Here is a 10,525-nt window from a genome sequence, read left to right as displayed (position 1 = left end):
TGGATGAGAGCCAAAAAGCTAAAGTTGAATCCTAATAAGATGGAGGCTTTGTGGGCGGCTGGTTGTCTCATTCAGGAATTCCCATGTGGTTGTACTTCCCCTTAAGGATCAGGTTTGAACCCTCTTCGTAGATGAAGATCTGAGTGGCATCCAAGACTAAGAGAGTCTTCCCCCAACTCCAGCTGGGTGACCAGTTATGACTATTTATGGACAGGGATAGCCTGGCTCCCATGGTTCATTGTGCTGGAATCTCATGCCTGGATTATTACAATTCATTCTACATGGAGCTGCCTTTGGGTCTGACTCAGAAGCCCCCGATAGTGCAGAATGCTGCAGTGAGATTGCTTGTGGAGGCAGCTTGCCATCAACATCAAACACCGGTTTTGACCTATAAAGCCATAGAAAGCTTGGAGTTCAGGCAGAAATTCAATTCAGTTCATGCTCAAAACTGAATTTATCCAATCTGGACTTTCACAAACTGAAACCTAGCCATTTAAATTTGCATTTACCTGCAGTCTGAAATTTGCCGCTATCTGAGTTTTGCCGTTCTGTTGTCCAACCAAACAATAATTACAAAAGTGCATATATTAGGTAAATGTGTCCGTAAAAAATGAACATGTTAGTTAAAATAGCATTAGCAATGCATTATATTGGGGAAAATGGCTCACAGAAATATGTACATTTGTCAAAACTGCATACAAAAGTGTGTCTGTTAGGAGAACCACACTAAAATGGTGGATAATTTTCATGAGTGTTTTTAAAAAGAAAAATCACAGCTTGCTGCAGAAATGTGCAAAACAAAAAAAATTAAGACTGGAAAAAAGAGAAATGGAGAGAACCAACATTGACACATCCTTCCATCCATCCAGGGCCGTCTTACCCATAGGTGCTAGGGGTGTAGGGTACCCGGTGGCCGGGCTCTCAGGGGCGCCAGGCCGAGAGTCCGGGGCCCAAGAGTTGAGTCCAGAGAAGAGCCCACTCATTAGTCAGAGTGCCGTGGCTCTGCACCGTGAGTTGGGGGATGACCAAGCTAGCAAGACACTGAGGTGGCCAGCCGGCTCCGCCTTCCTGCGCACCTGGGACTGGGCAAACTGGGGGGAGGTGCACCGGGCAGATCTTTTCACCCCAGTGCCACATATGCTTAAGACAGCCCTGCATCCATCCCTACTTGGGATCCACAGACCTGCTTCTTTATGCACCTTCCTGTACGTTGTGGTCATCAGGGCATGATGCTCTTCTCACAGCACCAAAGGTCTCCAAGATTCAGTCTTTGGTGACATGAAAGGGCATTCTCAATACTGCCACCTTGACTCTGGATGTGATCAGAGCCAATGCTAATGAAGTTTCAACAGCAGGTAAAAACGTGACTGTTCACTAAAGCATTTTGCTAAAGTGGTCTCCTTGCTATGCTGATACAGTGGTACCTCGGGTTACAGACGCTTCAGGTTACAGACTCCGCTAACCCAGAAATAGTACCTCGGGTTAAGAACTTTGCTTCAGGATGAGAACAGAAATCGTGCTCCGGCAGCACAGCGGCAGCAGGAGGCCCCATTAGCTAAAGTGGTACCTCAGGTTAAGAGCAGTTTCAGGTTAAGAACAGATCTCCGGAACAAATTAAGTTCTTAACCCGAGGTACCACTGTAGTAGTTATATTGTTAGTGTAATGTCTGTTTTTCTACTGAGTTGTATTTAAATGAAATATTCTTTTATTGTCCGCTGCTCTTTGCTCTGGGCTCATGTTAGCAATGGCAGGTTATAAGCAATGTAAATAAAATAAAGAGGGAAGGTTCCAGGTTGGAGAACACTGAACTAGGCCCTGATCAGACTCAGGCCTCAGGCTGATGCCTTCAGACCATGCTAATAGTTATTTTTAAAAACTTACATTTTTAAACCCACCCTCATAGTGTTATTTAAGGAGGCAGCATATTTGTGGTCTACAGTGTTAGAATCTGACCTCAGAAGGAAAAGAGTGAGATGCAGAGGGATTGAGGCCCAGTTTACACACAGCATTTTAATTTTAATTTTAAATGTTTTAAATAAAAACAACAGTTTCTAATAAAACGATAAACAAACATGTCACTCTTTTTGCAGGTCCTTGCTTGAAAACGATATCCATGTTTGGAGACTTTTCGCTAAGGATCTGTCCTGCTGTGTTAGAGGGTTTCACACCATTAAAAATTCCTGTAATATTCCCATGAGTCCTAACTATATTGTTACATATGCCCCAATCTCCAAGCGAGGTGCATAGTAGATTCTTATTCCTAACAGTTATTTGTTCTCAGCAGCTCCCGTTAAGTTCTGCAGAACAAAGAGAACCAGCTGTAAATTGAGGTGCCATTGCAGGGAAGAGAAACCTTACTAGACCCCCCCCCTTGCCTCAGGCACCCCAAAATGAGTGTGTCCCCACTTCTATGGCATTCTCAAGTCAAGTGCACCCTTTCATTTTCTATCATAAATGCATTTACTCCAAGAGGCAAAACAAAATTGCTGCATTTGGGAGCAACAGATCTCTTGGGTGCTGAGATCGGCAGATGGGGCCTGCTTGGTAGTTACTCCGTCTTCAGAGGCTCAAGGAATGGTGGCCTGGAAAAGAGCCTTCTCAATGGTGGCCCCTAAGCTGTGGAACTGCCTTCTCACAGAGCTGTGTCTGGTACTTCCGTTACCTATCTTCCTGCAAATGCCGGAGAGGCACCTCTTTGCCCTGGTTTTTAATACTTGAGGTGCATATATTTAGGACCCACCTTTTGTGATTTTATGTTGCTTTAAACTGTTTGTAGTGGAAGGTTTTTTAAATAAATGATTGTTATTGGTTTTACATATAATCACATTACGTAACATCGTTCCCTCTTATTTTATCTCTTTGGCTCGACTGAGCCAGACAACTTCCCTCCCTCCTCTCTGATGGTTTACAAAATTAAACTCTACATCTTTACATTTCACCTCGTTTCCTATCCTTGTTATATCATTACCTAAAATATTATATTACTCAACCTGAATAGGTAGCAATTTCATCTTACAGATCTTCAGATAACCCTGCTAATGATGTTAATTGCTTACAGTTGTCTTTCAAATATAATATAAATTTGTTCCAGTCCTTTTGGAATGCTTGGCCTCGCTTGTTCTGGATTCTTCCAGTCAGTTTCGCCAGTTCTGCAAAGTCCATCATTTTCATCTACCACTCTTCTTTTGTTGGTAACTCCTGCTGTTTCTATCTTTGAGCTAACAAAATTATTGCCACAGTTGTTGCATATAAGAACAATTTTTTATCTTGTCTCAGTATCTCTCTTCCCACTATACCCAATAAAAAAGCTTCTGGTTTTTTAACAAAGGTGTTTTAAAAAAATTATTTAACTCATTATATATCATTTCCCAGAAAGCTGTTACCTCTTTACATGTCAACCACATATGGTAAAAAGTACTGTACCTTCCTTTTCCTTACATTCCTAACATTCATTTTTTTTATCTATATATTTTGGCGAGTTTGTGATTTTAAGTTGCTTTAAACTGTTTTTAGTGTTGTAATGTTGTAACCGGCCCTGGGATCTTGGGGCAAAGGGTGCAGGCAGTTAACAACAGCAACAACAGTACATTGTGGTGAGGAAGGCTCCACCATCAAGGAAACCATATGCACGCACACACACACACACACTTCCTGCAAACACACAGATACAATAATGGGCCCTCCGTTGGTGAATAGTAATCCCTGCCTCCTTACAGATTTGTTGTTTCAGTTAATGAGATCAGGGCTGACGATCACTTCCCGTCTCCCAAGTTATAAGCAATTAATAATCTTCAGAAAAACATTCTGTCCCAGTCTGGACAATGGAAGCATTTACCCATTTGCATCGATGAACTGACACACCTCACAGGTGTAAAATTACTCCTGCGTGGGAGCCATGTCTGCTGACTTGGCAACCGGCCTCCCTTTCCTATGTGAAATGTTTTGGATCAGATAATTTCACTGGTAACGTTGACGGATTGTGTTCTCAGGCACAAAATGTGCAAGAGGAGTAGGGACATCCTTAAAAACAAAGATCTTGTTTGCCTGAAAAATGTTCCTGGCTATAAAAATAATGTAGTCACACACACAAAAAGAAGCAAACCAGCAAATCCATATAAATGGAATCATCTCAGAACAGCGTGGTTCAGTGTGCATGTGCTCTCTTCCAAAGCATTCAGCAATCTTTAAGGACAGACGTGTGACTGAGCTACTGTAAATTCCATCAGATGGAAACAGAAAAACATCAGCTGGTAAGATATATTCCCCCCCACCCCCGGCTCCTTAAGCACAAGTAACACGGCACACTATTCATCGTTCAACGAATCTTATTTATTTCTCTATCATGCCTCTCAAAATTAAGGTCAAATGATGATTTTATGCACGCACAGAGGGAGAGAGGGAAAGACTCAACTTCACCAATACAAAGTATAAAACTAATTGTGCAGCTCTTGAAAACAGTAATTTCTCCTGAAGCATTGTGTGTGCGTAGGTGCGCCCAGCTCGATAAATGCCGGCTGTGGATCTCCACCTGCCAATCAAGCCTTTGACAGATTTTCTTCAAAGAAAGAAAAGATTCGGGGAAGACCTACATCTGATGAAGGCAGGTGACAGCTTTGGGCAAGGAAACGGACAGCTTCGCCTTTGCTCACAGAAGGTTTTTGACAGTAGCAGGTAAGAATCACGCCATCCCGACTGAAAAGAGTGGCGGCAGAAAAAAACTCTCTAGAAGAAAGAAGTGCTGGTTTGCAATCCATCGATCAATTGCTCCAGAGGTTAGACAATTCCCTCAAATCCCCAGTGTTCAAAGATGAATGCACTAAGGCTACAATGCTATCCTATCCTGATAATAAGTCCCATTGATGTCAATGGGGTTTCAGTACCGACAGGAGGCAGTTTCTTATGTTCCTGTGTACTTCTGAGCGGACATGCATAAGACTGTTCTTTTGAACCTTACACTTATATCTCCCAAGGAGATCAGAGTAGCATACATGGTTCTTACTCTTCCATCCAATTTTATCCTCACAACAACCCTGTAAGGTAGGCTAGACTGAAAGACAGAAACTGGCCCACAAAGTTGCCCAGTAAAGCTTTATGGCTGAGCAGTGCTTTGAACCTCTAAACTACAATAAAGCTGACCCTCTAATATGCGGGCTCTCAGGGCAAATATCTCTTTCACAACCTCACTACCTGTATTATTTACACACCCCTGCTTTTCTTTTCATTGTTGTTTTATATTTTCTTTGTGTATAATTACACACACACACACACACACACACACTACATTGGGGTCCTCCCCAAAAAAATTTAAGCCCTCAAACTGCTTTTAAAACTAAAATAAATATAGGGTCCAGGTGGATATACACAGAGCATTTCCACAAACCTTATTTCAAAAAGTAAAAAACCAGGACACCCCAAAGTTGCTGAGCTCCCCTCCCCCCCGAAGTCAATTCCGCCTTTGAAATCCCAGTAATGTCCAGGAAAATCCAGACATATGGCAGTCCTAACAAACCTCCCCAACAGAGCTGCTTGTTCTATTAACACGAATTGGAAAAGCTTCACTGTGGGCATGATGACTCAAGCTGCACACTTTTATTATTCCATTATTTTAGCATGCTTATATTTCTCCTGAGAGAAATGTAAGTGGCTTAGAAAATATTCTCGCAAGGAAAATCTTAGTCACAGCATCAGGAACAGGAAGAACATGGTATCTTTATGGTGGTAGAGAGAGATATTCAGGTAGCATTGTGTACCCCCATCCTTGGTCTTCATTAGCGCCAGCCCTTGGTGGGCAGGAAAGCCCATCAGTGATCTCTAAGGCAAGGGGCAGCTGGCTCTCTGCCCATGATGGAGGCCAGCTATTGGCAGTTGCCAGGCAACAGTTCCCGCTAAGGACCTCTGAGGAAAGGGAGTGGGGTTCAGGACCAGAGGCAGCATGAGAGAGCAACAGCAGGGCTGGGCTATTGCCTTCCTGTTTGTTGGTTTTCCTGAGGCATGTGATTGGCTGCTGTAGGGAGGACCACAGTGGTAGAGTATCTCCTTTGCATGCAGAAGGTCTCAGCTTCAATTCCGGCATTTCCCACCCAAAATAGCCACTACCAATCATCATGGGCCATACTGAGCCAGGAGAACCAATGGGCTGACTCGATATACGGCAGCTTCCTGTGTTGCTGGACCAGACAGCCCTTTGGTTTGATCCAGCAGGGCTCTTCTAGTGTTCTTAAATCACATGGATCAACACCGCAGCTGGCTGCCGAGTCCATCAAATGCAAAACGGAAACATGAGCCTGAGTGATAGGAGGGATTGCATGGGCAGTCGCATTAACAGTTTTACAACAGGGCTGTCGGTGCATTAATCGCCGCCAGTTTCCTGAGACTCTCCTTGACTTCCCTGTCCTGTCTTGCCTGGACTGCTTCCCAGTATTGACGATTTCACAACTGCTCCCAGCCAATCATTCCATTGTCTCACCAGCGTCATTGACAGGAACGACTCAGCAGTACGTCACTGACATTCTTTGCAGGGTGAACCTGGTCACCATCATCATCTCAATTCACGGACTTTCCCCTCTTGTCTCAGACAAGTAGAGCATATCACCATTTATCTGCCCACATGTCAAATCAGTTCTCTTCACCTTCCAGACTCTCTCTGCCTTGCAGGATTGCCAGAATGAACTCTGGTGAGGGTGTTTCAGGACATGTGTGTTCAAGCCTTTGCCCTCCTTTCAGTGGATTGATTCAGACAAATTATTTTAAGATAATACACATCTCTGCCTAGCAACCTCCAGTGCCCAACTTCCACAGAAGCAAGGGATAATAACCCTGTTGACCCTGAGCAATGATCAAAGACACGTTTCGTCCCAATTCAAAGTCCTAACAAATGCACCACAACAACCTGTGTTAGTCCATGGCATCGTAAAGCCTATAACTCTCCAGATGTTTTTGGACACAGACTCTTTGGCCCCAGCCAACATCTGGGATGTTGGGGGTTGTAGTTCAATGGCATCTTGATATCATGGACTGGCTGGATGCAGAGGAATGGTGGGAGGCAGCAGCTGGGGAACCCCCAGGGAAAGAAGGCTCAGAGCCAGGGGATTGGTGGTGGGACAGTGATGAGTGGTCAGAGGGAGCAGACTGGGAGGGGGTTGTGTTGGAAGGTGAAGAGGCAACAGTGTTTGGTGAGCAGGAAGAGGCTGGAACAGAGAGCAGTCCAGTCTCAGAGGCAGGGGAGGAAGGGGACCAGAAAAACAGAGATGAGACATAACTGCTGAAGAATCCAGGGAGTTTCCCCCTCCTGCTGCAACCAGCTCCCCTCCTACCCAGGTCTCCCAGAATACAGAGGAAAATGTAGAGGGCAGAGGAAAAAGAGACAAGACTATGGAGCCTTAGGCTACTGGGGGAGGAACTGGGGAATGATGATGATGATGATGATGACGTTCTATTTATACCCCACCCATCTGACTGGGTTGCCCCAGCCATTCTGGGCGACTTCCAACACACACAATAATAATAATAATAAAACACCAAACATTGATAGTAACAATCAGATCCTATATAAAAAGTCACAATAACTTTAAAATAAACCATAGAAGCCATAGAGAGTGGTGGGAAAGCAAGGAACTTCGGTCCTCACAATGCCTCATTGGGGCAAGACCTACTGGGAAGGGCTGCTGTGAACACTAGGCCTGCACTGTTTTGGTTTCTTTGACTAAAAAGTTAACTTCACTGACACTGGGTATTTTATTACAGACCTACTCCTGCATTCTGGCTCCTGACGCTTGAGAACCACAGGCTCACCACCCCTGCCTTAAAGGACATCTGAAAGTTTCAAACATCCAGCAAAGTTCTGCTATAGGTCCCAATATTCACATTCCGGCCTTAGGACATGACATTTTGCAGAGGTTCATGGCTGGATGCATGTATTCTGTTGCAAAATCCCCATCTCACCCCAGATTTTTCACTGAAGTATTAGGTTTCATAGTAAAACTGGAACTGTACACAGTGCAAAACACATCTCCCCAAACACCTTCTTGTGAGTACCATGTTTGTACACTTTAACTGTAAGTCCATAGGTGCTTTGAGGTATTGAGGAAAACCAACTAAAATTGGACTAAGGCATCGAATTCAAGAAAGCAGACAGAGTTCCTTCTCTAGAACATTTCTCTATGCCACATAATACAAGATGATGTAAAAATGTAGAGTTCTTTTCCTACCTATGAATCAGGGACCATACTGTTTTCTAGCAATTATGAACTATACGTACAGCTGTTGAAAGAGTCAAGGAACATCAGAACACCCAGGCAGTTTTCCTGGGGTCTCGTAAATTAAATGTCTTCAACGCTGAATAGATATAAAATTAGATCTTGGTAGTTGTCAGGGACTGACAGGGTGCCAAGGAACAGGTGGCAAAGGCTGCAAGGCCAGAGGCTGACCCAGGGAATGGGACAGCAATTTATGGGGTTTGTACCTCCCACGAGGCAGGAGCTAGGGGGCTGGAGGCAGGGGAATAGTCCGAGCATGACAGGATCAGGGATGGGTGCAGGATGTGGGGAAGGAGCCAAGTTAGGAGGAAGAACAGGACACACAATGAACGGAGGAAAATATAGTGCCATGGGGTGGGCAGTAGAACCCCCTCTGTCCCCTCTGGACCAGGAGGGGCCTGAAGAGACTGGCACTGCAGCTGTCAGGGCTAGAGCCAGACTCAGGTCAGCACAAAAGACGCAGGGCTCCATTGTCAGTAAAGTTAACTCTTCATTCAAGGAAACGGCAAACAACTCAGCAACACTTCCCAGTAGGTCTTGCCCCTGTGGAGCAGTTGCCAGGACTGAAGGTCCCTATCTTCCACCCTTTCTAAGGCTTCACCTCTCCCGTATGTTTCCCAAGCAGTCTCAAATGACATCTGTGCACCTCTGGACTCTGCTCTCAATATTCTGCACGTTCTTAGAGATCAGCAAGGAGGGGAGCTTGTCTCAGCAGGAGGGGGAGAATCCTTGGATTCTGAAGCAGCCTCTTGAGCCACCTCCTCTGCTTCAGCCTCGAGGTCTGAACTGCTCCCTGTCACGGGCTCTTCCTGCTCACTAAACCCTGTTGCCACTTCAGCATCCAGCTCCTCCCTCTTCTCCCTTCTCCATGTCCCACCACCAATCCCCTGGCTCAGAGCCACCCTCCTCTGGGTTTTCCCACGAGGGGTCCCTGACTGGTGCCTCCCACCACTCCTCTTTGTCCAGCCAATCCCTGACAGTGGCAACTTCTGCATAGAAGTCATCACAGGTCGCTTGCGTGTGCCCCATCAGACAAAGGTATATAATCTTGGGTGAAGGAGTGGTTGTGCTGTTGCTCCAATAGTCCAGCTCAGAGTACAAGTTTGGGGAGGGGATGCAGCTATTTAGTCGCCAGAAGCGTTTGTGTGTTCTGTGCACCTTAGGAGCTACTGCAAGACTCTGCTTTGTCAATAAAGAATTAAACTACTAGCCATTTGTCCTCCTTGCGCTGGGACTGCTCAGGGCAGTAGTTTGTCGTAATTCATAACCATTTACATGGTGGCCCCACCCACAGCAGAATTACCGTTTAGTTCTGTGCATGCAAGACCTGGAACTCGGAGTAACCCTGTGCATATTAGCATAACTTTAATTCCTTTGTGAAGCAGGCAGCAGAGTATAAGAATTATGTAACTGCATAGATTTAGTCACAATTTTGTGCCATTATGTGTCAGGCTGCAAGCATAACCCAAAGGAGGCTGGAAGTCTTGATCAGCAGAGTGCAGAGTGCCCTAGTGAAGTAGCACATGCTCTGATTGGCTGCGTAATTTAGAGGGAGTTTTTACCTCTGTGTGTTTTAGTGTCCCCTTGCTAAAAACAAGGCCTGAAGTCTGAAAAACTCTCCTCAAATTGCTCTTTCCTCAAATTGTACACTGTTTTTGTCCAGTGCCCTCAGTAATTAAGATTTATTTTATCCCTGGACTCCATCTGTGTTATTTACATGACTTTTCTCACAAAATGCATGGTACAATCTTTCCAGTACTTTACTGCTACAGAATGCGGGTAGAGGACCACTTATCTGAATGCTTCTTCAAAAAACTATCTGTGAGGAGAATAACCCCACCCAACATAAGGGATTATGGAAGAGAGTGAATCTCTTTTACTTTCCCCACCCAAAGCTCCTGAGCTTTATTGTCTGCAATTTTGTAGGATTCATCCACTCTGGAGGGGTTCTTGTACCTGTAAATTTCATTCACTTTTGCCAAAAGGGGAAAATGTTATAGCTAGTATTAGGAGTTTGTGGGTGCTAGACATTACTAAATTCCTGGGACCAGTAAGTGTTAGAATTTAAACATGGCTCAGGGTGTTAAAAAACTGGCACCAGACCAGTGTGCATTAAGTTATGTACTAGACCAGGGATATCCAACAGGTCGATCGTGATCTACTGGTATATCCCTGGGAAGTTTTGGTAGATGGTAGATCACGGTCGATCGCTGGGTCCCTTTCCTTAGCATTGGTAAAATCGAACCCGGCCCCACCCCCTCGCCCCATC

General features: G+C 44.8%; 1 long non-coding RNA gene across 2 annotated transcripts; it reads left to right on the top strand.

Annotated features, from left to right (window-relative positions):
- Window positions 1-4,272: 4,272 nt before the first annotated feature.
- LOC307199402 lies at window positions 4,273-9,463 on the top strand. Of its 2 annotated transcripts, XR_013831973.1 has the most exons (3): window positions 4,273-4,672; window positions 6,203-7,036; window positions 7,745-9,463. It is a non-coding gene; the product is annotated as an uncharacterized lncRNA (long non-coding RNA). The 2 variants fall into 2 exon arrangements; XR_013831972.1 differs by lacking the exon at window positions 6,203-7,036.
- Window positions 9,464-10,525: the final 1,062 nt, after the last annotated feature.

The sequence above is a fragment of the Podarcis cretensis genome (assembly GCF_951804945.1).
Source record: "Podarcis cretensis genome assembly, chromosome: 12".
Classification (NCBI taxonomy): domain Eukaryota; kingdom Metazoa; phylum Chordata; class Lepidosauria; order Squamata; family Lacertidae; genus Podarcis; species Podarcis cretensis.
The sequence above is the reverse complement of the archived record's forward strand: the minus strand, read 5'-3'. Positions and strand labels throughout refer to the sequence as shown.